Source organism: Bacillus rossius, chromosome 18 (assembly GCF_032445375.1).
Source record: "Bacillus rossius redtenbacheri isolate Brsri chromosome 18, Brsri_v3, whole genome shotgun sequence".
Classification (NCBI taxonomy): Eukaryota; Metazoa; Arthropoda; class Insecta; order Phasmatodea; family Bacillidae; genus Bacillus; species Bacillus rossius.
Window position 1 is genome coordinate 5,754,377 of NC_086345.1, and position 18,921 is coordinate 5,773,297.

Consider the following 18,921-nt stretch of genomic DNA (forward strand, 5'->3'; position numbering starts at 1 on the left):
CTTCAGCAAATGCGTGACCATGCATCTTCATCGAAGAGCTGCAATATACACCACGACAGCATATCGAAAGACTTTATGGCCAATCGCTCACAAATGGCTCGATCACGAGAAAGAATCGATTTAATGTTGGCGGCAATTCATAACGATAAGGATGATGACTACCAGAATCACGAAGACGTAGTGTTTGGCGCGATGGACAAAGTTTGCTTACATTGTCGTGTTTTGAAGCTCGCTAAGGAAACCCCTGGAATGTGCTGTTCGAACGATAAAGTTGTTTTGCTGCACCACTGATTGAGCCGCCAGAGCCAATACAAAGTTACGTTTCTGGCGCCACTCCGATTTCCAAGCACTTCCTTCAAAACATACCGAAGTACAAAACTCATGCTTTCGAATGACGACCTTCCGAGCAACTGTCGTAGTAACCGCCGCCGGCTTCATGCCAACCTTCAAAGTGCAAGGCGAAATCTACCACGGAATTGGATCGTTGCTCCCGGTCCCCGATGAAGATGCCAAGTTCATCCGAATTTTATTTCACTGGCAACGAAGCGACACAAGTCGAGCAGCGTTGCGCAATCAGCACTGAAGTCAGTTTCGAGTCTGCAAGCAATGTTACACGATCACTAGAGTCCCGGAAATTTCGCGGATTCCTCTGTCCTCAGGATAGAATTCAAAGTTATAGGTGTGCTCGACCCATGTTTACTTTCCCATTGGTTGATTTCTTTGCGAGAACATTTTTATCCTTGTTATTTGGCACTACCTGATTCGCTTACTTCTCTCCTAGCGGGGCATCATTGGCTCACGGTCGTAGAGGGGCCGTGTCCAGATAACTGCGGTCCATTCATGAACACAGTGCGACAGTGTGGAGGTTTGCAATCTTACTTGCGACTAAATGAATCCGCGAAAATTCCGTGGCTCTAACGATCACAACAGCCTCATATCCGTCTATGCAACACAGCCCTAGACCAGATGCCGTCAGATGATCACGCGTTTGTGATAAGAGCAGATAAGACACCGGCCGGGGGTAATGAACGACGCTTCAATGCACCGGTGACAGGCGACGTCTCAGTTGTTATGGTCGGCACAGATGTCATCCTCCACCGCCGGAATGAAAGTACCCCAACACAAATGAAGAGTCGACGAAAAAATAAAGGTTTCCTGCGTGGACTTTTATGCCCATCGCCTTTATGATCCGGCCGAATTAATTGAATCATTTGTTGAAATGCCGCGAACTCTTCAATCAGTTCATTGCCGACGTGAAAGAGAACGAACGCCTGCTCTTCGTTCAGTTGAACCGACAAAAGCTGCGCGTCGAGGATTGTTGTCCACTTGCGTGATGCGATCGCCAGTGGTGGATACACTGCGATTATCGACCGAATGGTGAGCTTGCCAGTGAAGTACCCCGGCAGTCCACGACACATGCGCGAGTACTCTTGAGATGCCATGACATACGTGCGCAAGTGTGGAAGATCAGTCCTCTTCGTCACTTTCACTTGCAATAAAGCATGGGAAGACATCACCGGCCAAAGTTCAAACACACAGACACGATCTCCTCGCCCGAGTATTCAAACAAAAGTTGACGAGGCTGATGGACGTCATCACCAAAAATCACATATCACTCAATAACTCAATGCTGCATGTACTCGGTTGAATGGCAAATGCGAGGAATGCCACGCGCCCATATTTCAGTCTGGCTAAAACAAAACAAAAAAAATCGTGCATGATTGTGAGAGTAACAGGCGATTTGCCTAACGGCGGTTTGCCTAAACATGAATTCATTACGGCGATTTTCCTAAAGTCATTTCACCTAATGGCGTTTTGCCTAACGGCGATTTGCCTAACGGCGATTTGCCTAACGGCGATTTGCCTAATGGCGATTTGCCTAACGGCGAATTGCCTAACGGCATTTTGCTAATGACGATTTGCCTAACGGCATTTTGCCTAACCTAACCTCACCTAACCTCACCTAACCTAACCTAAGCTAACCTAACCTAACCTAACCAAACCTAACCCATCCTAAGCTAACCTAACCTAAGCTAACCTAAGCTAACCTAAGCTAACCTTACCTAACCTAATGGCATTTTGCCTATCAGAAGTTTGCCTAACGGTGATTTGCCTAACGGCGATTTGCCTAACTGCAATTTGCCTAAGGGCGTTTTGCCTAACGGCATTTTGCCTAACTCCTATTTGGCCAACGGCATTTTGCCTAACGGCGTTTTGCCTAACGGCGTTTTGCCCAAAATTAGGCAAAACGTCTTTAGGCAAAATGACACATGCCCCGATTGTGATTCTCAGCCATCTTGACATATTATTAGACTGGGTAATGATATTTATGTTTGAATTCCATCTGATAAAAGCTGATTTAGTAACAGAAATTTACTAATTAAGTATAACTCTAAATAAAATTGCATGACTTATTAAGTAAAAATTTTTTTATGCCGATATAAATTTCTCAGAAATGACCAGAAGCACTCGGAGAACAACAGCAGAAGTCTCGACATGAATAATAAGGCGCACACTAAAAATACAATCAAAATATTGGCAGGAATAATCAGGATTACATGGAGAAAACTAACGCACATTAATTTAATTTTTTTTATTTTAAATTTTTCTAATTTTTTTTATAATAGTTACAGTTTTTCAATATGGTGGTCTTTACGAAAATGGCAACATTTTAGAATCCAATATGGCGGCCGTAAACAACTATGTGGCGATGATGTCATACACATCCAAGATGGCAGCCATAATGAAATATGCAACAGTAATGTCTTAATTCAATATAGCGGAATTATTTATTTAAATTTTATTAATTAAATTTTAATGTTTTTAAAATTGTTCTCCATTTTTGTAGCCTAAAAATTATGGATTTTCAATATGGCGGCCATAACGAAAATTGCAACGGTGATATAATTCAAAATGGCGATAAGTTATAGAAAAAGATGGCGGAAAGTTCTAAAAAAAATTGTGTATGTGAAATTCAAAATGACGGAATTAAAGATGGCGGATACAAGATGGCATTTGGGGTAAATGTCAGAGGTCAAAATCAAGGTCATCCAAGATGGTTGCCGTGATGTCAAAATCCAAGATGACGGACATCGGCTCCTGCTTCACGGCCTGAAGCCTGGACCAGTACCGGCTATCATATACTACTCAAATGACTCTGTTCTAAATAATAGCCATTAGTGTTAGACAATTTAAACAACTGATATAAATAACCTCATACTTTTTTCATTAAAATTAATTGTTTTGTTTATTACTTGATTCTTATTTTAAGCTCATTAAAAATAACTTTATATAGATTCATAGTTCAGTCTGTCGCTGTTGAAAAAATTACTAAAATTTAAAGATTTTTTTTTTTAGTTTTTACAGTTCATACAAATGAAAGAGTGTTTTTTATAGTTTTTTAAATTTTATTTTATTCTATTCTAAAATTAAAAGTTGCATTTCAATAGATATATATTTTTTCTAAGTTCTAATAGTAGCAATGGTTTTTACGGCACATATCACCTAGAACTGAAAACCGTGAAAACTTTGCAAATAATTACTACGAGACTACGAGATTTTTTAAATGTTAACCTTTGGCTCTCGATTGCTCTCATTTCGACTGGCTATAATTGGTTAGTGGTTAATGTTGTAAGGCAAGATAAGATTATAAATAACGTAAATAAAATTAAAAAATACAAATATGTGATGAAGTGTTTCTCACTACTTGCCAGTGATGTGTGAACCTTTAACCTCAGTAACGAGCGGAGTCATGTGTTCTAAGGTTGTAAATAAGTTGTTTTGATGATAAAAATATACTCTCCGAAGCAAATCAAGCGAAAGGTAATAAATCACGGGCGAATAATGTAGAACTGAGAAAGAAAAAATTCAAAAGAGGGATAAATGTTAGATTTGTTTTGTTAAATAATCATGCAAACGAATCTAATCAAGTGGGAGAGAGATTTTTTTTGGAAAATTAGTTTTATTAGTATTGTACTAAGCCTAACTATTAAATTACTTACACGTACTCTAAGAAAATTGATACCAGGGTTATACATTTCAAATTAAGATGCGATTGTTTCTAAAATCTTCAAATAATGTAAGTGTCTATGATGACGTGAAAAAGGGGGAAGTTTAATTTTAACCTTTCTGTGCAATAAAATCAAATAAATGCAAGTGGAAATGTTTGAGATGATACAATATAAATTAAAGTTCAATAAAAACGCGCTTGTTTCACAAATTTTAAATGAGGCTATCTCAGAAAATGAAAACAAGTAAAAGAAGAGATGAGTGTGATTTCATCAGGGTAATGTATATCTGAACACACTGCAACCGCGCTGCTGCGTAACTCCCGCAACAGTGCGATTAGCAACTCTTCCCCACACTCATGCCCCAAGGCCAACCAAAGGTAAATAGCTTATTCCCTTATTCCCCGGGCAATGTGTGAGTACCAATATAAAAACACAAAAAATTAAGTGCAGTCAATATTTACTATCAGACCTACCTAGGATTACAACCCCCTCCACGTATACATTGCATGAAACACATAGATGCCCTATACAAAAATATATATATGAAACTATAGTTGAAAAAAAATCTAAAGTTTTTTTTTATTTTGTCCTGTGCGCTCACTTTCCCGTTTGCTCGCGGCTCATACGGCAGTCCTCATGATAATACGTAAACGTACTTGAACTGTATCCGTGCACTCCATCCAAATTATGACTATGTGGGCCCGAGTGACAAGTTCATTAACTTCTTTAAGTTCATTCATCCACTACAAAAATTATTGCCGGTCCTGAAGAAAGTCAAATTAAGTTGCGAATCACAGTCTATTTTAGCATGTAGTATTTCACAGCCCCGACCTTCGCCTATTCTGGCCATAACAAGTATGAGCGTCGACTCCTTACTTTGAGCATGTTGAGTGGGGCCCCAGCTGGTGGTCAACGCGCCTCCGCGCCGCTGCCACACCGCGGGCCAGACGGTCGCACCGAACCATCCTCCTGCTGTCGAGTCCGGCTCGCAAGTCCCGTGCCGCACACTCGCGCGCCACCGCTGAGCGCGTCACTCGGCTACGTCACCATCGAGGTTCTTCGGCCGTCCTCGGGCACACTCGTAACAACCACACCCACACATCACTAGGCGGCCGTTGAGCAAACGGTTTCACGTTCTTAGAGTCCTCCTAATGCATTTAAATAAAAAATAAAAACTAATAAACATAACTGTGAATAATGAAATAACAATAACCAAATAAATAAATTATTAATTACAAAAACAGTTACCAGAAACGGTAACAACACTAAAGCTAGAGTTATAAAATCGACGTACTTAAAATACATTTTAAATTAATCAATGTTACTTTTTTACACAGAGGCGCGGTGGTCGAGTGGTTAGAACATTCACCCCCTCCCCCACTAAAGGCGACCGGAGTTCGATTACCGGCAGAGTCGAACCCGGATTGTCGCAAGGTGGGAAATGTGGCGGACGATGCCATTGCCTGTGAGTTTTCTCGGGGTACTCCCGTTTCGTGCACCAATCCATACCACAATCTCATCTCCCCTCACACGTATACCATTTCCAAGCCATTACATGTTCATCGATCATGTCACAGCCATTAATTTTTACAGTTTTTTTTAAATCTACATTTGTGAGTGAAATATGCTTAGTTCAAATTTAACATTCAGTAAGGGGAAATAAAATCACAGCGCGTGATCATATTTCGGAGTTTAACAGGAAATTTAGTGAACAAAATCTTAAAGAACCCACAAATAATAATAATAACAATAGTAATAATAAAGATACCAATGTCTTTCTAAAACAAAGAACCTACTCTCTTTTCAGTACGTCGAAGCGCTACGCGATGAGACTCGAAAATATTTCTGATCGGAAATGCTGTTGCAACTGTGGCGCACTCACGTCGCGTCAATCGCATGGTAGAAACTTTCTGCCCTCGACCAACTCTTCTTCCTGGACCATCCTTCTGGTCCTGCACTGAATCTGCCTGCTCGATGCTTGCAGTGTCTACCCCTGCGTGAATGAGCCCAGGGTTTATACCCTGTGTCCATGCGGGTTTCACCTGGACTATAGTCCAGGTCTAAAAGACGAGAAGCCTAAGAGGTACATCAAGTTCTGTCCCTACCCGAACACGCCCGAATATTCACCTTCGGCCAACCTCGCGATTTGTTTTATTTTTTTGCGCAGGAAAAATTAATTCAAATATTAAAAGTGGTCGGTTAGGTTAGCTACATTAAAACACTTTAAAACACTATGGACGGTTAGTTAGGTTAGTATAGCTACATTAAAATCAGGGGCGAATATTCCATGGAACCAAGGGAACCATTGGTTCCCTTACTGCTGACAAATAAATAAAATAAATATATTACTACTTGTCTACTGTCGTAAATAATTCAACTCGTATTTTTTGAACAGCTCGCCCTAACACTTTGTGTAGGCGCGTTCGCGCGTTGAACCTCTTCAGCTATCGCTTTATCTCTCTAACGCCTCTCTTTCTCTCTCTGCCTTCCCCGCTCCCACAGTCCCCCCCCCCCCCCGGGTCTACCATTGCTTTCTGCGCCTTCATCGGTGGCTGACTCCTTATCGGATCTCTCCGTCTTCGCCTTCGGGTGTTTCCGTGAGCACTCGCCTTCGGCTTCCGACCTGTGGCAGGGAGCAGCTTCGTCGGCGACAGGGATGTTAGACGTACCAACTTGTTGGTACACATACCATTTTTCAGGGTCTTGTACCATGTACCAAGTATAAATTGTGCTGGTATGCAGAAATACCAACTTTGAACATCGACCATACGCGATGCGCCATGCATTACCAATTAACATTAGGCGTGGACGAATAATTTGAATAGTTGCGTTTTAATAATTCCATCTGTATACGTTTAATAAAACTGCATTTTAAGAGAAATTTTTAAGTGCTAATTTAATTGAAACCATTCATACTAGGTGCTAAAGTTTTTATGGCCATCTTATAATTTCAGAAGCTAGTTCTGTAGAAATTGATCACAGCGCCATGCCGTATTGCCGTCATGGCGTGCGGATTGAATAAAAAATAGGTTACCAACCTTATCATACTTTATTTGTTGACAATTGTGTAACCTTTTATGTTTCCAAAGTATATATTGTATTAAAGCAGTTTATATAAATATCATTTATATATATATATATATATATATATATATATATATAATCTATGAAAAAAAATCTACAGGATCTTTGTCAGTGTAAGATCTTGGAGTGTACCAGTTTTTCTTCTTCAGATACCAGCTTTTAGTGACATCTGTACCAGGTTCGTTGAGCCACTGTCTAACATCCCTGGTCGGCGAAGGCCCGCCGGGGAGCTCGAGGTGCTGAAAAAATGCGAAGTGTAGACGAACTGCGGGCTGGAACATGCGGAGCTGTGAACTGCTGCGCGCGCAACGGAATTGAAATGCATCGGAACTCTGAAGGAAGACATCAGGAACCTCCAGCTGGGGCTACTGTAGGCCTGGCAGCAGTAGCCTCGAGCGGCGCGACCTTAAACCGTCTCGGGGATTTTGGGTGGCGAGGTTGGGTCCCTCCCCCCACCCTGGCTTGAGAAGTACTGCTGTTGACCTGAAGAAGGAAGATGAAGATGGCGCAACGTCAGGCTGCCTTTCGCTCCGAGAGCCAGCAGTTCGAGCCGGTTTACTGGCTCGTCTGCCCACTCTGTCTTAACTGTGGCTGCCTGGGCAGCTGTGGCTGGGCTGACGTAAAGTCGCCCGCCCCTGGGGGCGCATGCGCCCCTGGCTAATAATAACCCAGGAGCTCCCAACTTAAATGCGGGCCGCAAGGCCCAAGCTCCCAACTCCACCAAGGTTGATTTTTCAGCCCCTCCAACTCTTCTTACCTGGACCCTTCTTCCTCTTGTCCAGTAGTTACCTGCTTGCGTAATGCATGTTAATTGATCCCCGCATGAACCGGCCCAGGGTTTTCCCTGTGTCTATGCAGGTTTTACCTGGGTCGCATTAGCTAGCTTTAAGCTAGGCGACCAATGGGGCGTCAGTCATGGCGCCAATCGCAGCCATGGCTGGCCAGTAAACCCCAATAAGCACACGATGCACGCGCCCTTGTCCCGCATGGTTAAAAACCCGCATGGTAGAGTGTATAGGCTTCGGCCTGAGACACACTTAGGTCCTCCCCTAACCTGGACCCTCCCCTACACACTTAGATTAACTTAGGCTAGGAAAAAAAAAAAATCTTCCGACCTGGGGAACCAAGCCAGAGGTCTGGTTCCGTCGCGTGCCGCGTGGCGTTTTCTCTAGAGAAATTGTGTGCTTCGCGTTGCGTAAAATAACTCGCCTGACAGCCTGAAAGCAGATTTACTATATTAAGAATACGTACTTTATAATACTTAATTACGTCCCAAGTTTTTGGTGAAGAGTTTCGTCAAATTCAAAAGTGGCCACATAGCTACAGCATTGTTGAACTCGCTCATTGCGGTAGGCTTGGCCAAGGGAACCAACAGGTGGCAATTTCTCTAACTGACCGACAGCCTTTTACTGGCGACAGGTCGACCTGAAGCTCTGTCACCACTCTGGAGTCTAGTCCGACGCCACAGTTCGCGACCGCCCCACTTACACGATCATATTACACAGCCACAATGAGTGCTAACTGGCAGCACGACGGGAAACGGCATAAGCCGCCCCCAAAAGACCAGACCTGACCAAACCAATGCGGACTAAAAGTCCAAGTGCCCCACCCCTTGCATAGTAGAACTTCTACCACGCCCCACTCTTCTTCCAGGACCATCCTTCTATTCCTGTAACCCATCTGATTGTATCCCGCATTATGTGCCCAGGGTTTTCCCTCTGTCTATGGAGGTTTTACCTGGGCCCAACTTATCTAGTTTTAGTTTAGAATTAAGAGTGAGGGGAGTTAGTCATGGCGAAAACGTCTGCCATGGCTGGCCAATCCCCTCCTAGCACATGATGCACGTGACCTTATCTGCATGGTTAAAAACCCGCATATTTAGAGCGTATAGGGCTTGCCCTGAGACGCACTTAGAGTCTTCCCTACCTAGACCCCTCCCTTACACACTTAGTTTTAACTTAGGTTAGGAAAACAAACGGAACCAACAGTCTATTCTGCGGGCCCTGGCCATGGAGGGGAGTGTGGAGGGACGAGGCTGTCGCAGGAAGGGAGGGAGCGGCAGGAAACAGACGCGCTTGTGACTGCGTGGTAGAAATTTTTAGAGGTGTAAAAGTAACGAAAAAAAAGCGTATCCGTATGTATTCGTTACTATAACAATTAGTACTCGTTACTATCGTATCGTTACGTTACTCGTTACTTCTGATACCGCATAACATGCTATGTTATGTTAGAGCAACGAATCGAGTCGTAAATAATAATAAATAGAATATAAACAATTAACAATATTTGATAATTAACAGTTTTTGTTAACCAAGAAACAATTAAATCTCATTAGAGCGGCTTTATTATATTATCTCTTTTAAGATATGAACAAAAAAACGTGAAAATACGCGATAATAAAAACCAAAAACATATTTCTAATTTGTAAAAAATACTTTCTTACGTTGTTTCTGTTCCAGTTTCAAACTTTGTCTACACACACAATACCTTTAATAAACAGTAAAAAAACTTGAACGACGAATTTTCAAATTATACTTTACTTAATAAACAAACATCGTTCTTTGTAACGTAAATTCATCGAATATGCGCGCGCATGCGTAAAACATACGAAAAATGCGAGTAACGTGATGCAGCCGTGTGTAACGTTTCGTTACTCGTTACTAGATGGCGCACCCATTACTCAGTACCGAATACATACGGTTTGCTACAGCTCTAGAAAATATACTTGTTTCATCTTTTGGTGCTAAAAGTTTCGAACAAAAACAAGTTTTAATTTTGCAAGGTAGACCCACGCCAGACATATCGTGTATGGTAACAAATGCTAAATCAAGAGGTGTGGAGTGCAAAAGACACTTCAAATCTAATAAGCGAAATAGCCTAACAAAATGACCATACATGCTCATGCTTGAAAGTGAGAGTTAAAATTATTAAATTCTGTGTGACTTTAACATGTATTGCATTGACTACCAAAATCATAATTTCGTGAATTTTGATATAGGTATGCTGGTGATGTGTTTCCGAGCGTATCTTTCAATGTTTCACTGATTAAAATATCTTGCTTTGTGTAACGACGATTGCTCAAGTTTTAGTCATACCAGCTTTTTAATTTTATTATAATATAGGAAATGTTGACTTAACATTTTGAAGAGAAACTCTAAGGTCTAGCTTTCATCGACACTTAAAATTGTTTTGCTGCGGAAGCCGCCTTATTAGTCGAGGCAACAAAAGAAAAATAGATGAAAAACTTACTAATAGACCCATTGGTGGGTGGTGAATGGGATGTGGGAGGGCTGTTTAAAGGTACAATCCATCGCTTTTGCTTAAGTATTTTCCAAACTATGGGTTTTAGCCCAAAAAAAAAAACCATTTTGATACAAAATTAAAGAGCATAAAATTTCCGACAAAAGAGATACGTTAAACCGCTTAAATAGCACCAATTTGCACCTTAAAATCAAATTTGTACGGGGGAGGACCCCCGGACCCCCCCACCTTAATAGGGGGTGACAGTGAACATACTTGGTTCCCCCACTTTGAAATTCACCCTTCGCCACTGATTAAAATAAACAGAGAAATTTAATTTTTTTTTCCTAACCTAACTAAAACTAAGTGTATTTTGGAGGGGTCCGGGTTAGGGAGGGACCTAGGTGCGTCTCAGGCCGAAGCCTATACGCCTAGTCATGCTGGGATTAGCCATGCAAGGAGAGGGTCGCATGCATCATGTGCTAGGAGGGGATTGGCCAGCCATGGCAACGATTGGCGCCATGACTAACTCCCCTCACTCTTAAATCTAGACTATAACTAGAGATAGGTTGGGCCCAGGTAAAACCTGCATAGACACAGGGAAAACCCTGGGCACATTCATGCGGGATGCAAATTGGCATGCATTACGTGTAGGAATTTACAGGAGACAGAGGATGGTCTGGATGAAGTGTTGGACAGAGTAGAAAAGAGTCTACCATGCGGGGGTTGGGCACTTGGACTCGTGGTCCGCTTTTCCAGTTTTCCAGTACTGGATTTAGTGACCAGGGACGCAAGCGCTCCTGGTGGTGAGTGGTTGCACTGACCACTCACTCCGCCGCCAGTCAGCACCTAAAAAACTAAGAAACTAAAACAGAAAAAAGATAAATGACTTACAAACTAGGCATTTCGTTACGAAATATGCAAACACCCAACTCAGGGATGGACGTGCAGTGCTTAAGATAAAACTAAAATAAGAACTTAAAATATATATTTTTTATTTATTTTTTTTAGATTTTTTATTATTATTTTAGAAATATATATTTTTGATGTCTATTACTAAGTATCTAGGACTTATTACTAATTTACAAATCTCTAATATCTACTACTATACTACTAGTTAAATATAGAGGAACTGTCGGTGTATAAAGTTACAGGTGAATTAAGTCAAGACCTATTCGCATTCTGGCATTTGTTGCAAGCTTGTAATTCAAAATCCCATGTATTTCAGAAACACAACCGGCACTGGAGGTGAAGCCTGCCAGGCGGGCCATGCCCATCGGACATAGGGAGTCAGCCCTAACACAACAGGCAGTGAACTCCCGGGAGCCGAACCTACACCTGCGTGCTTCGGACCATTTTGAATTAGCTAATTATTCATTAATTTCTATAATTTAAGTTTCAACTCGCGGGAGACTGATTGGCCGATCGCTCAGCCAGCCACAGCACACTACGGAGGTCTGTGAGCCAAGATTGAATTTGGCATTTTATATTTTCCATGCAACTCTGGATCTTGTTCGCCCAGTGATGAAATATATGGGTTTCTGCTTATGGCACATTTATCATAGAATTTTTGCGCAGTTCGGAAATAATAATGTTTTAAAAGTTCGAGTTTGAGCTCTCTGTGCATAGCCCTTACGGGGCAATACACAGGCGCATCTGTCGCAATACGAATACTCTTATTCTGAATTCTCTGTAGCTTGATTAAGTGAGATTCCGCTGCTGTTGCCCACACCGGCGCTGCATACGTGATTATTGGTTTTATTAGTGCGTTATAAATTATTATTCCGTTTTTAACAGAGCTACCTAAACGTCTGCTCATGACGGGGTAGAGGGCCATGAGCCTAGTGAAAGCTGTTTTTCTTTTCGCCTCTATGTGATCGCGCCATAGTAGTTTCCTATCCATGTGCACGTCTAAATATTTAACAACATTTTTGTGAGGAATTTGCTCATTGAAAAGTGTTAGTCGTGGTCTATCTTCGAGTGGCGGGAGATGTTTACGCGTAAAAACTATAGCTTCTGATTTAGTAGGGTTTACCTTAATTCGCCATTTTGTGCACCACTGTTCTATTGAATTTAACGCGGTTTGCAATCTGTCTGCTGCGAGTTCTAGAATACTAGATCTGCTAAACAATACCGTATCGTCCGCGTAGCAGCCAAACTGAACTGATCGGTGTGCGGGCTTAGGCATATCATGGATATAAATATTGAATAAAACCGGCCCCAAAATGCTGCCTTGTGGAACTCCTGCTTTAATTATTTTTAAATCGGACTGTGCTCCTTCTGTCGTGACTCTAAACGATCGATTTTCTAAATACGAGGCCAGTAATTTAATATAACAATCGGGGAAGCCAGTTTTATATAATTTATAAATTAAGCCTTCATGAAGTACTCTATCAAAGGCTTTTTCTATGTCCAAAAACGCTGCGAGATTATAGCTATTCTGATTGAACGCAGTTATTATTTGTTCTGTCAAACGGACCAGTTGATGCGTTGTTGAATGCGCGCTGCGGAAACCAAATTGTTCGTCCGGCAGTACGTTATTTTCTTTAATGTGAGCATTTAGTCGCTGCAGAATTATGCATTCGGCTACTTTTGACAATGTACTCAGCAGACTAATGGGCCTATAATTTTGGGGCAGTGTCTTATCTTTTCCGGATTTATGAAAAACTATCACATTCGCTTCTTTCCACTGCAATGGAAAATACTGTAGTTTAAGTATTCCATTTATTAATTGAGCTAGGTATTCCAAAATTTCGTCGGGCAGTTTCTTAAGGACTACTGCCTGAATGCCATCGTTTCCCGGTGCCTTACGTGGTTTCATACGCCTGATAGCCTGTTTAACTTCCTGAGATTGAGTTAAGTAAGATTTTGAAGTTAAAGGCTGATTAAGTTTAATTGTAAGGTCTCTGTATATTCCGGCATTAAATTGCGGGTCACAGGGTTCGATATTAGGTTGAAAGGCTAATTCAAGGGTATTCGCGAAGGCTTGTGCCTTGTCTGTCGGTGTAAAAGCGAACCCAGTGCGAGTTTGTAGCGGAGGTATTTTATCTATCTTATGAAGGAATCGCTTTGTCATACTCCAGGTGCTACCATCTTGCATCTGTAGCTGAGAGACTTTCGTCTCCCATTGGCTGCTCCTCCATAGAGTTATTTCATCGGAAATTATTTTCTGTAATTCATTAATTCTCGCTTTAATGTCGCGCTGCCTACGTCGAGTATATTCGCGCCTTAATCTATTTTTCTGAGAAATTAAATCCCTAATATACACCGGCAGTACATCTTGCTTAAATCTAACCACCTTTTCTGGGATGCACGAGTTAATTGCAGTTTGAATTTTAACTGTAAGTTCAGTGACTGCTGATTCGATGTTATCTTTCGTTTCGAAGTTGGCAGCATCGGCTGCAGACAAATTATCGACTAAATACGTCTGAAAGCCTCTCCAGTCGGCTTTCTTGTAGTCTTTAATTTTTCTCGGAGGACTGATGTCAGTGTCCACGTCATCGAATAGTATATGTACTGGAAAGTGGTCAGACGACATTTCGTGAAAAACTCTGAGTTCGAATCCCGTTTGAACTCTCTTATTTAATGCAATATCTAGAATATCGGGGTTGTGCCTTAGTACTCCGCTATCATGAGTGGGCTCTGAGGGAGCATGTACTTGATAATTTTTGTTAGACTCGTGTCTTTGCAGCAGTAGGCCATTGGCTGTATTGCTCCGACAGTTCCAGTCTTTATGCTTGGCATTAATATCGCCGACTGCTAGAAATGTGGGAGCTGAGCCATATAAGATGTCCAGCTCGTTTTCAGTTAGTGACCTCCCCGGTGGTGCATACATCGAAATAAGCACTATTTGTTGTTTATTGACTTTAAAAGTAATTGCAACAGCTTCTAATTTATTAAATTCAGGTAAATGAAATTCACTATGGTGTATACTTCTGTGGATTAATAGGGCAACCCCTCCACTTCTGGTATCGCGGTCGCGCCTATAAATAGTGTAATTTAAGATAGTTAGACGATCTGTTGGAATTAAGTGTGTTTCGTTTATCGCCGCGATTCTAATATTATGTTTAATTAAATGATCGGTAAATTCGATTATTTTATTTCTAATTCCTCGTGCATTCCAGTAAAGGATGGTACTTAATCTACTGTCTACGGGGGTAGTATTAATGGCAGAACCTAAATTAAGGGTGTGCGGCATTAAAGCTGGCCGCTAATGCTGTCACGAAGCCCGTGGTGGCTTTTATTTTGTCCTCTATTGACTTGGACGGATTACACCAAATAGCCATTAAAATGCACATTGGTTCCAGGACGTGTGCAAGGTTAGGGTTCTGTGCAATGGCATCCGATTGGCCTACGAGCTTCAGAAAGTCACTCGCGCCCATCGCTGGATTCTCCAAGGGTTTTAGCTGCGGTGAAGCAGTTGGCAATTCTGTTGGTGAGTCAGTCTGCACCGGGCTGGCTTGTTTCCCAGGCGCGACTTTCTTGGAATCACTGGGGGGAGGGGTGGAGTTGGGTGGCGCCTTAGTAACTGGCTGATCCATCACTTGACCTTGCGCCCGGCCTTTACCGTTTTTGTGCCCCGAATGGTGTTTCTTCGGGGGCCTCTGGGGCAGGGGCTGGCCTCTAGGTCTGGGTGGGTTTGCCAAGACAGGATACTCCAGTTCATGCCTATGGCTCAACACTGAATATTGATTAGGGCTCTGCCATTGCGGGGGGGCGGGGTAGCTCGGGGCTCGCCACGGCTGCCTTGGGGGCTGGGGGCAGTAGCCTGAGGGGCCGGCTTGTTGTGGGGGCGGGCGGACTTGAGCCGCGGCTGTTGCTCGCTTGTTTTCGGGCAATGCGCGTTTGGACTGCAGCTCTCTGTCTTTCCGCTCCTGTTGCGGGAGGTGACGCCAGTTCTCCCTCTTGTAGGCCATGCAGCCTCTGTAATTGGCGCAATGCGGGCCTTCACATCGCGCGCACTTTGCCTTCGTCCTGTCACCTCCCTGGGGGCAAACCTCGGTTTTGTGCCCTTGGCTGCACCATCGGCACACAGGGGATGCTCTGCAGCCTTTTGCGGGGTGGCCAAACCTCTGACAGTTGCCACACTGGAGGGGGCCTTTGGGGTGTCGATAGTCCTCAACACGAATGCTGAGGCCTCCGAATGACTTCAGGTCATAAATCCTTTCTGGATTTACGGCCTTCGGGAGCTCTACGACTAACTTATTTATAGGCTGCCTTGTCTGCCTGTTGTACAGAAACCAGAAGTTCTGCACTGGAAGACCCATTGCGGCGAACTCGGCCTGAATGAATTGTTTGTCGGTGCTGCTATGCACTCGACAAAACACAAACTTGTTCGGGATCTCGTCCCGTTGCAGCAGCACAGAGTGTTGCACTCCGGCCTGCTCCAGTGCACGCACTGCCCTGTGGTACTCCTACATGGTGGCAGTGTGAATCATGAGCTGGTCATGGCCGCGACTGACGCACGACCAGCGCTCCTGCAGTGCTGCATCCAGCACTGTTTTAATGGCCGGGTAGCTGTGGCCAGAATCCACGAATACATACAGGGGTTTCACCTGCATTTTCTTTGCCTGAGGGGCAGGGTTTGGCGGGGCAGGGCTCGAACCTGCGGACGTGTTGGCGGCCGTTTGACTGGCCGAGTTGTTTGCCCTTCTGACGGGCTGCTTGCGAAGTCGCTCGGCCTGCTGCCTGGCGATCGCGGGGTTCGTCAGTGGGGGGCGCAGTCTTTCGTCCTTTCCTCCCGTTTTTTGTTTTTTTGAGACGACTGTTGTAAAGCCGTCGTCGCTAGACATTTCAGTTTCGTCGTCGCTCGGCAGGGGCACATCGATGCACTCCTGCATCACCTGCTCGTCACTTAACTGGTCAGTCATGTCGCTAGTTACACCCTACAACGTACTAACACCCACTGACCACGCACCCGGTATTAAGCCGGGTTGTGGCTAGGCTGTAGGGTTAGCTACAACCCGGGTTGTTTTGCACGCTTACACTTCTTAGAAAAACCTGGGAATACCACCTGGCCTGTGTGCGAGCAAACAGGCTGTTCCTGGAATCTCGCAGCTCCGCTTGACGCGTCCGTCCTCGGCCAAGGCTCGAAGCGAACTTGAGAAATATAAAATTCTAAGTGTGTAGGGGAGGGTCCAGGTTAGGGGAGGACCTAAGTGTGTCTCAGGCCGAAGCCTATACACTCTACCATGCGGGTTTTTAACCATGCAGGACAAGGGCGCGTGCATCGTGTGCTATTGGGGTTTACTGACCAGCCATGGCTGCAATTGGCGCCATGACTGACGCCCCATTGGTCGCCTAGCTTAAAGCTAGCTAATGTGACCCAGGTAAAACCTGCATAGACACAGGGAAAACCCTGGGCCGGTTCATGCGGGGATCAAATAACATGCATTAAGCAAGCAGGTAACTACTGGACAAGAGGAAGAAGGGTCCAGGTAAGAAGAGTTGGAGGGGCTGAAAAATCAACCATGCTGGAGTTGGGTGCTTGGGCCTTGCGGCCCGCATTTAAAGGTTGGGAACTCCTGGGTTATTATTAACCAGGGGCGCATGCGCCCCCAGGGGCGGGCGACTTCACTCGTCGGCCCAGCCACAGCTGCCCAGGCAGCCACAGTTAAAACAGAAGTGGGCAGACGAGCCAGTAAACCGGCTCGAACTGCTGGCTCTCGGAGCGAAAGGCAGCCTGACATTGCGCCATCTTCATCTTCCTTCTTCCAGTCAACAGCCAACGACCTTTCAAGCCAGGGTGGGGGTAAGTCGTTCAGGCGAATGAAGTATCTTGCGAGTCGGACCCTCTTGCCCCCTAAATTCCCGGGTCGGTTGAAGGTCGCGCCGCCCAGGCTACCACTGGCTCCAACAGGGCCCCAACTTGAAGGCGCCGCCATCTCTTCCTTCAGAATTCCGATGCTGTTCACTTCCGTTGCACGCGCGGCAGTCCACAGCTCCGCAAGTTCCAGCCCGCAGTTCGTCTACACTTCGCATCCAGGGCACATCGAGCTCCCCTGCGGTGCCTTCGCCGACGAAGCTGCTTTCTGCCGCGCGCCGAGCTACATTCAGGCTACCTTTCTCCCCGACAGCCGTGATAACGACTCCACAGGCCGGCCATTGGTCCGCGGACTGCTATTGGTTATTCACAGCCACCCCAGCGAGATTGCAACTCTCGAGCTGGGCTCCCGTATCCGCCACCCGCGGGACGCGGTCGGTAGCAGTTGGCGCTGCTAGGCCGCCCCCAGCACGCACACAAATCCCACACGCACTGCCAGCCTTCGGTTACCCAATAGGTCGCAGGGAACTCCCAGCCAACAGCCCGCGTGAGAGATGCGCACGCCCCGAGAGACGACCACCGACGAGAAATATAAATATATATAAATAAACCCGAGGTTGGCCGAAGGTGAATATTCGGGCGTGTTCGGGCAGGGACAGAACTTGATGTACATCTCAGGCTTCCCGGTAAGACAGGGAAGTTAGCCGTGACATCAATGGCTGCCGTGGCTGGCCAATCCCCGCACACAGCACACGCATGTCCGCACGGCTGGAACCCGGCATGACTAGGCGTGCAGGCTTCTGCCTGAGTCGCACCTGGGGCGGTATTCCAAGACGTTTGAGTAAGGTAGCGAATATGCACTGCCTTGTTGGGCAACTGCCGTACCCTAACTCTCGGGTCATATTCCAAAACGTGTCCTAACTGAACCCCTGTAAGGTATCAGATCGGCAGCCGTTTTAATAAACGAGGACTTGTGCGAGGCTATAAACAGTTGTACTTCGTGGAATCCATCGTAATTTTAGCTTATTTTTTAAAACTATGGAATTATAATGTGAAATAAAATATTTAATTTTGGTTGTACAAGAATAAACGATGAATTTTTGGCCGTATTTATGTTTGCTGTTTTTTAAGATATTAGAGGGGGAAATTGTAATCGTAAAAGTTCCGTTTAAGTTCATTAAAAAGGAAAAAAATATATATATATACAGTTATGGATCAAATCGGCAACAGATAGGACACCAAAAATCAGTGCCCTAAAAATAAGTGACGGGGGGGGGGGGGGGGAATTTGTGTGAATTTGAAGGGCGGCGGAATGTACTGGCCAGGGAAGGAGGAAAAAAAGCGGGAGGAGGGTCGAGAAAGAATGTTCGCGGAAAACTCTTGACCGACCACCCTCGGTTGGGGAGGGGGGGAATCCGTTGTTCCGGGAAGTTGGGGTTTTCCCGTGACTACGCCAACAGCAGTCGCCCAGTGCACATGCACACACGTAGCTCAACCGTCCTGTCGCAGGGGCTTGTGAGAGATCTCGCGCGGAATGTCAGAAATGTTTTGATTAATTCCCGCCGTGTTTTTCACTGTGTGGACACATCAAGGACAAGGAGACATTTATACAACATTACAACTGACGAGGCTTTAATTCTGGCTGCTGGCACGGAAGGTAAAGACAGAACGGATGAGTTATTTTCCGGGTAAACGCCCTGTGAACTGTATGATATACCATTCTCGGAAAACATGGAACATCTAAGGCCAAAAAATCCATTCTTGGCTCACCTTGGCAGGGTGGGTCAGGATGGATGCCAAGAAGAAAAGCAGTGCTCCTAGTAC